We start from the raw sequence: 10,798 nt of genomic DNA on the forward strand, positions 1-10,798 counted from the left end.
GAAGGGGCTTGGGAAGCTTTGTTACAGAGCAGATCTGCGTGGGCTGAGGGCTGTGCTCCCCTTTCTCGTGGTCACTCCTTCTGCAGAAGCAACAGCTGTTGGCATTTGGCATATGCACAAATAGAAGTGCTCTTTTTTTTTTTTCCTTCTTCAAGGGCGAAGGCCAAGAGGTGGAAGGGAAATACAGCACACCTCAGGGTGCCCCAGTCCCAGCAAAGCAGCAGGAAAGAGCTGCTTCTGCAGTTGGAACGTGCCTTCCTCGGGAGCCCAGGGGAGAGCTGGAAGCCAGTACCAGGGATCCATATTTCACCCCCACACAGGATCCATATTCCATCCCCACACAGGATCCACATTTCACCCCCACACTGGATCCATATTCCATCCCCATACAGGATCCATATCCCACCCCCCCAGCTTCTGCTGGAGCACCGCCCCTCAGCACCTCTGCACTGTGCCATAGGTTGACAAAGACTCACAGCTTTTCTCCTAGCCGCCACACCAGAACTGAGCCATTTTAACCAACGCTACACCATAACCAACACAAAGCCCATCTTTTGCCATTCTCAAGCCACACCGTGTTTCCAGCATCCATCCCTGTGAGTGCCAGCATTTGCTGGGAGATGCACGCGCCCATCCCCAGCCCTGCAGCACGGCACCCCAGCGAGGCGCACGCCTGCCTGAGCAGGTAGAACAGGAGCAGGAACAAAAGCAAGAACGCAACTCAAGGTTACAACGCTGAACCACACAGCTTCATTTTCTGCAGCAACGGAAATCATTAATAACAGTTCACGCTCTCAAAGTAGTTGCCATCCAAGCTCTTGAAGAGCTTTATTAGTGTGCGAGACCTCAGAAGTCTCTCTAAGGTATTAGCCCCTTCTTAAAGGGGGAGGGCAATTAGGAAACAACCATTTGTGTGCCTCGATCAAAGTCAGCACGCAGCACGTCAACGAGTGAAGGGGAGGCAAGGCAGAGAGCCCACAGCCATGGCCTGCCCAAGGCTACAGGAGGAATGGACCCATAGGAGCCACAGTGCATTCCCTCAAGCACCTCTCCACCAGTCTGCAGCCGCCAGCAGGATAAGGGACCTGAGCAGTGCCACGTGGTACCTGGTGCAGCCAGCAGCCTTAAAGGACATGTGGTGACTGGTATTATTAGGTTCTGGTAATGCCACCTCATTCAGTGCCTTCTTCCCATAGGAAATAAGGTGATTTCCCTTAGCAGTGCAGAGTCCGGGCCACAGCATCGCATCTCATGTGGAAGATGCATTATTTATCCCAGCCAGCCCACACCTGGATCTCAAATCATTTTGCTTGCATTGAGCGCTGCACTGAGCACATACAAAGCTTACCACCAATGCAGCTACAGACACTGAGGGATCTACACAGCTGGAAATGAAACGCCTCCTGCTTTAACTAGCTGGGAACCTCATGGTTAATTCCAATCACAAAAATGAGCTGACCTTCACTGAAAGCAAGCCATTCAGAGAAGTTTGAAACCAGGCTAAATGGTTTGATCATCTGACCTCCTGCATCTCATGAGCCATTAAGGCCAAGGATAAAAGTTTCCCTAAACTGTCTTTGTCAGCTTAAGAGGGGTGGAGGGAAGCTGCAAATGTGCAGAATGGAGTTGTAGGGCTGGACCCACTGCTGCCATGGCTGGAAAGCTTGTCCTTCAGGGCAGGATTGAAATGCATCAGCCAAAGCCTTCTCTGCCAGCAGAAGCTGCATCTCCACTAGAGGGCTTTGCTGATGCAGAGCTACGAGTAAGCCTTTACTGCATCAATTAAATCTGTATTTCCAACAGTTATGTCTGTACTGAACTGGGTAATTTGCATTCAGCAAAGCAGTATCTTCCAGATACCTTCAGGGCTGCCCTTTCGTTTTGGTTATTTCTTCAAACCGTGCCCTCATGCTGCAGCCCCCTCCAGCCCTGCAGTGCACACTGTGAGCAGGGAGCCGTGCACCAGGGTGCAGGACGAGACCCCTCCTGCCTTCCTCCCTCCCTCCCAGGCACTCACTAGTCAGCGTGGCAAAGCCATGGCAACAAGAGAAAAGCTTCTGTTATTTCACATGCTGCCATTCACCGACTGGGTGACCTTCTGTCAGCAGCCACTGAAGCAACCTTTGGAAATTTTCCGTATCACTTCAACCTGGTTGCTGTGCCTGCCAAGGTAGCAGCCGCACCTCCAGAGCAGAGCAGGTTTGGAGCTCTGTGCATCTCAGCCTGCCGTGTTCCATCCAGTGCTGAGCACTGGCAGAAATCACCTGAACAGCGTGGTGTGAAAAATAAACCCGGGGATGAGTCTGAGCGTGATAGAAAAAGATGGCCTGGGAAATGACTGCAATAAAACTCAAATAAGCAATCGGTTAAACACGCTAATGTTTATCGTTTGAAAACGAGGTGGAAGGATCGTTATAGATGAATATTAAATACCTTCATTCCTTTTTTTGCTGCAAGATTGAGAAGGTCACAAGTTTGGGGGATGTTTCAATGCCTCCTCAGATCCCTGAAATATGGCTAATTCTGCGCTGTGCGGAAAGGGAACGGGCCCTCCTGTGCACCCTCACACATGAGAACTGCTATAAGATTGGGAAGAAGGAAGACTCACAGCCCAGGAGCTCCTGCATGTTCCAGTGAACCCAATTTAAACAGCGTGGGGCACTCATGCCAGAATAGATGTGCTGACTTGAAATATATTGATCTCCACTGATGTGAGAAAATAATCTGACTCCTGTTCTCTGAACGCTTCCATACAGGATGGTGATTTGCTTTCTGGTTCTGTCAATGCTGCAGGAACCCTTCACTGCAGGAACAACCCTGGGAAGAGCTCCTTATTTTGCGATGCTTTTTGTCCCTCGATGCAGACAAAATGCTCTCAGGTTCTTCTGGCAGCGATTCCTGGTGGAGACACTGCTGCCCTGATACTGATATGCTTAACAGCAGTCATAAATTACAGTTACATGCACTTTTTTTTTTTCCTCCTGAATAATGAAGTTAAAAGGCCACTTTGGCATAAATTCATTCATTGTTAGCCCCTGTGAAGCAAGCTCCTCCTGGTGCTGCTGCATACAAATAATTGCTTTTGGCAAAAGCCAAGTAGAACACAAGTCACTTGCTTCATTTATTTCTATTATTACCATCAAATGCTGGCTTAGTGCTGGGCAGTGAGGTGGCAGGGCAGCAAGATGAGATAGAGGGACGAGTTCTTAGTGTGAAGTTGGATACATGAAAGCCATGCAGTGTGTATTTGTGAGCATGGTGTTCCTTCCCAGGGGTGGCCATGGCTGTGCCCCTCAGCATCAGTGGCACCTGGGTTTTATCCCTGGGTTCCCACCCTGGTATCCTCCTCAGACTGCTGCTACAGTCAGGTATCATAAGGAGTTCCAGTGCTACGTGGATCTGAGCAGCAGGGCTGTGATCTTTTGCCATCTTCTCTCAGGAATCTCACTGGAATTTCAGGGACACATTGAAATGTGAATTTTACTTCTTCCAAATAGTTTTTTTTCCCTCATCTGCTGCAGCTCAAAAAGCTGCATTGCAACATACCACAGAGAGCAGCAAAGAGGCAAGGAAATAAACTGAAGTACAGTGATTTATGGTCTAGGCCAACCTCTGTGTGTTGCCTCAGCTGGTCCTCTTTTTGTTCCTGCAGGACTTGTGCTTTGATCACAGTCTTCAGGAGTGTTCTTATGAGCAGTACTGTATCTGTTCATCTAGTGGGAGAGCCAGTGCACACTCCTACAGCAAAATTCAGGGTATGCACTTCTCACATCTCTGAATCACCAATCCAGAGTTCTCCAAGCAAGCACCCCTATAGATGTAACTTCACAACTCCTAACTCCTAAGGCCTGTCTGCTAGCTTCCATGATACTTTGTGTTATGGAAATAAGAGCAAACTAAGAGTCCTGTTTTCCACCTGCATGAACTGACACAGGAGTTTGGGCAAGCTTCATGGCATACATCTCCTGAATGGAGCTTTGGGGGTGTACAGGAACTGCTGAATCACAGCCTGAACCTCTGATTGATCACCTGAGGCGAGCACTGAGTCAGCCACAGGAGCACAGGTGAAGGCAATTCAGCTGTGCTGCTGGAAGGAGTGGAGCCAGGCTGCACCTCTCCTAGACCCATTTAAGAGCTGGCTACCAGTGGGGGAGGATCTGTTCTGGAGATCCCCTCCTCTGGAGTTTCGCAGTGAGCCCAGGATACAGGTAAGCATCCTATCTATTCTATTTTAGTATAATAGCTGCGTAGCCAAGCTCTCTGGTATATCTCATGACTATAGCATCTGTATGTTCATTATACAGGGGCCAAGAGGAATAATCCCATCAGTGGAAAAGGTGTAAGTGGTGAGTACACAAACCCCTCAGGCTGTCTTTTACATGCGCATCAAACTTAACTTGAAGGAACTGCCTCAAATTCTGAAAAGCGTGACCTGCAGTCTTTGGTGAGGAAAAGGCTGCTGCTTAACGGCACGCACGGCAGCAGGGTCTGCAATCACAGCTCTGCTTTGATTTGCACCCAGACCCAGCAACCGAAAGAAGGGCAGCCCTTGATGCTGCGTGGCCAAGCGGGTCCCACAGCCCCGGGCTGGAGCTGTCCAGAGTTCTGCCTCCAGCTCCTTCTGAGCAGCTCAGCTCTGAGGCAGAACCTCCAGCTTGCTCAGTGCCCAACACACGCAAAGGGAAACGCTGCGAGGTGCAGCAGTGCTTCCTGCCAGGTTGTCAGGTTTCAGGAAGGTTTCGCTGCTGCAATGCCAGAGGAGCTCTGTGCCCACCCCTTCGCTCCTGATGGCAGATCAACATCTGCAGTTTCACACCCTGGCACCAGATTCTCTAAGCGATGCCCCCTCGGGTTGCCCCCAGATAAAAAGCATCCATTGGCACAACTTCACAGCTCAGGCTATCAGCAGTCTTCCCCTCCCTTGCACAATGCAAACTCTTTCATTCCTGCGAACTGGCAGCGGCGTACGAGATCAGATTGAGGTTTTGGTGTGCTGGAAAGCAAATCCAGCACTGGCTCCCAGTGCCGATTTGTGGGGAGTGAGCAGAACATGCTTTGCTTTTTATAGACTGTTTCCATGGTGCACAGAGGTTCCCACTGCTAATTCTGCAGCTGCAGAACTCCAGAAAATTGCGTAGCCTGGGTTTAATCCTGTGGCATTCTGCCCCTTCGGCTCCAAATCCAAATGCAGTGGCCTGACACCCCCAGCAGCCAACCAAGCTCCCTCCCAGCATGACGTGAGGGCAGATGGTGCTGAGCCACACCGAGCTGCTGGCCACAACCACCCCACCTGCAAAGGCTCCCAGAAAAACACGAGGAGGTAAAGAGATAAATTCCTATTCCCCATACGTATTTTTAAGACTTCATAGTAGAACCACGTGCCTAAAGAACAAGCAGACTGCTACAATCCATAACAGCAACACCACCCCGCTTCCATGGACCAGCACTGGTAGTATGTGGTCAAAGCCTGCCCCACCTGGACAAACACAACATTTCCAAAAGCATCTTCCCAAAAGCACCAGCTGCCCCCCAGCCCCAGGGGCAGAAACCCGCCTCGTGCCTTGCACTGCCCCGTGGCAGGGGCATAACTCACCTGCTCCTGTGAATTCATCACCCGCAGCTTCATTTGCTTCAGATAAGTAGAGGTGAGAGGCATGTTGTAGTCGATGATCCCAGAAACCAGAGAGGAAGGTGGTTCACTCTCTGAAGAACAAAGAAAGAACTTTGTTCAGATACAGAGATGTGGCAGCACAAACCTGCGATGCGTTGCCATCATTATCAAACGTATGTATTTAGAAGCACTTAAAACCCCTAACTGGAGCCAGTGCCCACTGAGCTGAGGTTCCCACACAAACACGACCCAGAGGATAATTACAGAACAGATGTTGTTTTGCAGGAAAAAAAAAGCACTGCTGTCACACCTATGAAAAGCCCACACAATACTGAAATAATTTTTCAGTCTGCCAAACTAAAAGCTAACAGAGGAAGAAAGCCAGCCTTGCTGAAGGTCTCAGAAACACTTCCATGCAAATGGGATTGATGCAGAGGGTGATCAGGAATTTCCAGTTTGCTTTGGCATAGCAAAGTCTCACCAGTTTTGCTGGGATTCCCTCAGGTAGGGGTTATCATTAAGGCAACTTATTAAGTGTCTCTATCTGCTGATGAAGATTATTTTTAACACCCTCATTAAAATACATTAAAAGCTTAATTTTAAAAACCTCTAATTTAAATTGTTCCTGTTGATTCCTCTGCCTGCGCCACACTGAACTCCAGAGATCCCTCTGGATCCAGCCTGCTCCTGCAGATCCCCTTTCCACCCAGCCTAGACAACTCCCAGTAAGGCAAACCCTCCATGAGATTTCTGAGTTATGTTTCTCAGCTCTGTGGTCATCGCTGTGAAGCTCTGCATGCAGGACTTGGAGACCTCTGTAATTATTTCTTCTGTCACAACCTTCACATGACTGTGCGTGTTCAAGAGGAAAGTTGCCTCTTCCCACAGGAAAAGATGCTGGTGAAAAGGGAAATCTCTGTGCCTTTGTACAGATATATGCCAGCACCAGAAGACAAGCCCAGCTTCCCAGCAAGCCCCAAAAGGCTGCGTGTTCTGCCCACCAGAACACAAGTCCAACAGCAGCAAAGGAGGATTTCCAGGAGCTGAAGGTGAACTGGCAGTGGGAGTTTTCCTTTCCTGTCTCAGAACCTCAGTGCCTGCCTTGCATTTTCTGGGGTCACCAGTTTCACAGGCACCTTTGACACAGCCCCTTTTACAAACGGCCTTCACAAAATGTTTTACAGCACCTCAGAAAATCCATCAGCCAGCCCTAATGGGGCTGCTTTTCAGAAATGCTGAATATTGCAAAAGCCCAGTGAAACTCAGCAGTGCTTCACACCTCTGGAAATATCAGATCTATTGTGTCTGATTAAGAAATGACCTGACCCAAAAGCATATTGTCCATAGCTGACTTAAACATTACATAGCTTTTGCAAGAGCCTAGTTAAGATCCATGGAAATGCAGAGTTTGCTCTTCAGGTCCTGGGCAGCTGCAGCATCCTGGATAGCTGATGGATACCCACAACTACTCGGGTCGCTGGCTTGCACACACATGGAGCTGCACGGCTTTTAGGAATGTTGTAAACTCAGGAATCTTGTAAACTAACCCCTCGCCTCTTTTCCATGCCTGTGCATCACCGCTCTCCATCATGCTTTGACCTACAAATTAATGACAAGCATTCCTCTGTATACATTAAGCAAGCAAAATAAGCCATTTTTCTGCTGTGCAAGGACATCAGCTTGTGACGAAGAGATGCTAAAATCTCAGTGCTAGGAAAGAGCTCCCAGGAACAAAATCTCCTTTGCTACAGAGAGCAAGGCTCCAGGGAAACAGCTGAGCACCCTCAGACAGGAGCTGGAAGAAGGAGGACCTCAGTGCTCAGCCCTGCCTGAAACCATCCTGGTGTAAACCTGCAGCCATCCCATCAGCAGCAACGAATGCCCAGTGAATCTGGACAGCTGCAGCAGGCAAGCACTTGTGCCTGAGAAACCAAAACGTCTGGGTTTTTTTTTTAAGCTAACTGAAAAGAAAGAAAACCTTCATTGTAAAGGGCCTGGGGGACTCCATAGGTATAATCCTCATACCTTATGTCACAAAAGGGGCAACTGGAATCATTTAGCTCCTCTTTAGAAGATACTGTATCACAGACCCCAAGTGTTGGAAATACGGATAAAAAAAGGCAAAGCTGAAGTGAAATGGTTTGGATCCTAATTCCGAGTCTGTATAATTGCACTGGAATTACTCCTAATTTAATAACAGTGTAAAAATGCCACATTGAAGCCCAATGTTCAGAGCTTCCCAGGCGCAAGATAATTTTCTTCTATGAATTATGTGAGTGCCCTGCAGGGTTCAATGTCAGGTATGTTTAATTAGGGATTTTTCCTGATCACATAGGAAATGTGTTGAGATTTGCTTAATGCACAGGTAGAAGTAGATAGGAATGACTTCATTTTTTTTCTCACCACGTTAAACGTTACGTACATCTGTCAGTCTGTGTCACACACACACACCCAGGCAATTTCCCTATGACCCCACCATTCTATAGGTGATTTGCTCCAGATGAATTGTGGAACACGTAGTAGTGAAATCAGATACTCTTCCCCAGTAAAAGTAATCTTATCTAATCTACTCCATGTGGTTTCACAGGTACTAAGTCACTATTTAGGTGCTATTCTGAGCAGCAGGGCATTTCTGTCCTTCCATTTCTGGTGGGAAAGGAGAAGGGCTTTTATGCCTGTTCTCTTCCTTTTGGGTTTACTTCCAAGAGAACTGGAAAACTTCTTTGCTTCCTGCTCAGGGTCAAGCCAAATGCTCTGCTTGGTGTAACAGCTGGGTTCACCCCCAGAGAGACCAAAGGCCAAAATTTCCCTCGACCTAATTTGGAAGTGGGTCCTCGGCAAGCAGGGTGGGCAGGTGCTGTGCAGATGGAGCTTGGGCTAATAAACATCAGGGGGTTATCTGGGGCAGTTTGTGAAAAATAGAGCTTTGCACTTGATGAGGTAAACGAGTTTGTAATTCAGAAGAAAACCCATCCAAACATCAAACTTAACCATCTTCTCTAGAAGGAAACTTGGTCCCATCTTATGCTCTGCTCATAGCTCCTAGGCCTCGGAGCTGCAGATTGGCTCCCTTTATAAAAGAACTGTAATGAGCTAACTACCACAGTCACCATGCTAATCGGTTGTATACACAGGCATAATATAACTTTGATTACCAAAACATTTTCTGTTATCCAAAATGGGATCACGACGTGCGTATCTATTAATTACTGCCAATTTTTTCTTTATCAGAAACCTCAATTATTCAAACAGATTCACTGTCTTTCATTACCAAATTAATAGTTTAAAGAAAAAAAAAAACTTTAGGTCAGGTTTTTCCAGAGATCTGAGCTTCTACCCACGTACAGTTATGAGCTGATTGCAGATACAGCTGCAGTGCTTTTGACCCAGGCTTTGTGGGGTTGCACTGGAGAAGGGGAACCAGTGGTGGAACTGCTCAGAAGCAGAGCTGGGTTGGGCAGCCCCATCCCACTGCCTTTGCCAAAAACAGCACCCAAACAGCGATGGACAAATGGACTTTAAGCCATTCCCCAAGCTTTGCTGTAAGAGCACACTGAAAACACACAGGCTTAGGAAATGCATTTGGCAGAGACAAATCTCATGAACGAAGCAGTCACTGACAGCTCTCAGTGGTGTCTGCTGTAGGGTGACTGCTGGCTCCGCTCGCGCAGCTTGCTTGCCTTTACCTTTGGGCTCCAGTCCGTTGGAGTTGAAATGCATCCTCTTCTGGCACTCTGTGCAGCTCATCAGGAACCTGGTCACAGCTTCTCTTGGGAGAAAAGCATAGGTCTCTGCGATCTGGGAAAATAAGGAAAGGGTTGTATGTGCTGGGAGGGAAAGCCTGAGGGCTGGGACACAGCACGAGCACTGCCCTCTTAGCCTGAATCCCAGAACACAGCTGTACAAAGCTCCTGAGCACCGTAACACAGCAGCACGCTGCTCCTGAACCCCATCTGTGGACTTTTTATGCAGCCCCTCCTGCCCAGAAACTCCTTCCTGCTCTGCTTGGGCTCTGAGCAGAGAGAAGTCATGGTTGTATAAGGACTGACTGAGAAAGTTAGGGCTTTCCAGCTCTGTTTCACTGCTAATTACCATTGCACTGCTAACCTGAAGAATGCATTAATCTTTTGGAAGGGCAGGTCACTTTTTCCCACAACGACAATCAATTACTGTTCATAACACTTTGCACTTTTGTGACATATTTTACCTAGGGAATCAAAAACATTTTTACAAATAGTAATGAATAAAGTCCTAAACCTTTGTGGGAAAACTGTGGGAAACAGCTGAGGATGCATTTTTAAAATTGGATCCCTGAACACTGTATCCAGACCTCAGCACCCACAGAAGGCACCTGGAGGTCAGGAGCCCTCTGTTCCAAGCAGTCCCCATTAGCAGCAACTTCACAGCATTTATAAAGACCAAGCCTAGATTATTTTCAGAAGGGAGGATGTGATTTTAACGTAAAGATTTCTGTAAGGCCATAAGAGACCACAAAATCATGGGTGCCCCACCTGTACAGCAAAGTCAGGGAACCTATCCCAGGTTCTCTTGCAGCTCAGCAGCCAGTGCTCTGCCTATAGAACAACTTCCAGCATGATATCTGGTCTTAATTGAAAGACATTAAGAGGGTGGGGAGTCCACCTCTTACTTTGGGGCTGGCTCCTACGGTTAATCACCCATCGCATTTGGTCTGAAGGCCCTGTCCCAGCACAGCGGTTCCCAAACCAGGGCCGTGACCCCAACAGGGGTCACAGCACTTACAAGTGGGGTCATAAAGCAGACAGAAATCCAATTGTTTGGGCCTCTCCTCGGGCGGCGAGCCTGGCAGAAGCGGGGCTTCCAATGGGAAACAGCACAGCAGGGCAAAGCAGGGACGTCCCGGCCCCCTCCTCTGGCCCATAGGCACCATCCTCCCACCTATTTCATAACAAAACCAAAAACGCACACATTCCAAGCATTTTTTCTACCTCACGGGAAGGGGTGACGTTTAAGCTTTCTTGAAAAAACGAAGGGAAAAAAAAAAACCTCGTGGAAGCAGTGCAGCCTGGGCAGGGCGGGGGGCTTGGCTGAAGCAGCAGAGCCCTGAGGCCCAGCAGAGAGAGGCGTCCACCTCCGCTGAGCGGCAGCAGAGCCCAGCCTTTGGCGCACACGTAAACGCCGTGCGGGTGGAAAGTTCAGGCAGGGACC

This window comes from Lagopus leucura, unplaced genomic scaffold (genome assembly GCF_019238085.1).
Source record: "Lagopus leucura isolate 7727_CA_CO unplaced genomic scaffold, USGS_WTPT01 130-10_obj-0_obj, whole genome shotgun sequence".
NCBI lineage: Eukaryota > Metazoa > Chordata > Aves > Galliformes > Phasianidae > Lagopus > Lagopus leucura.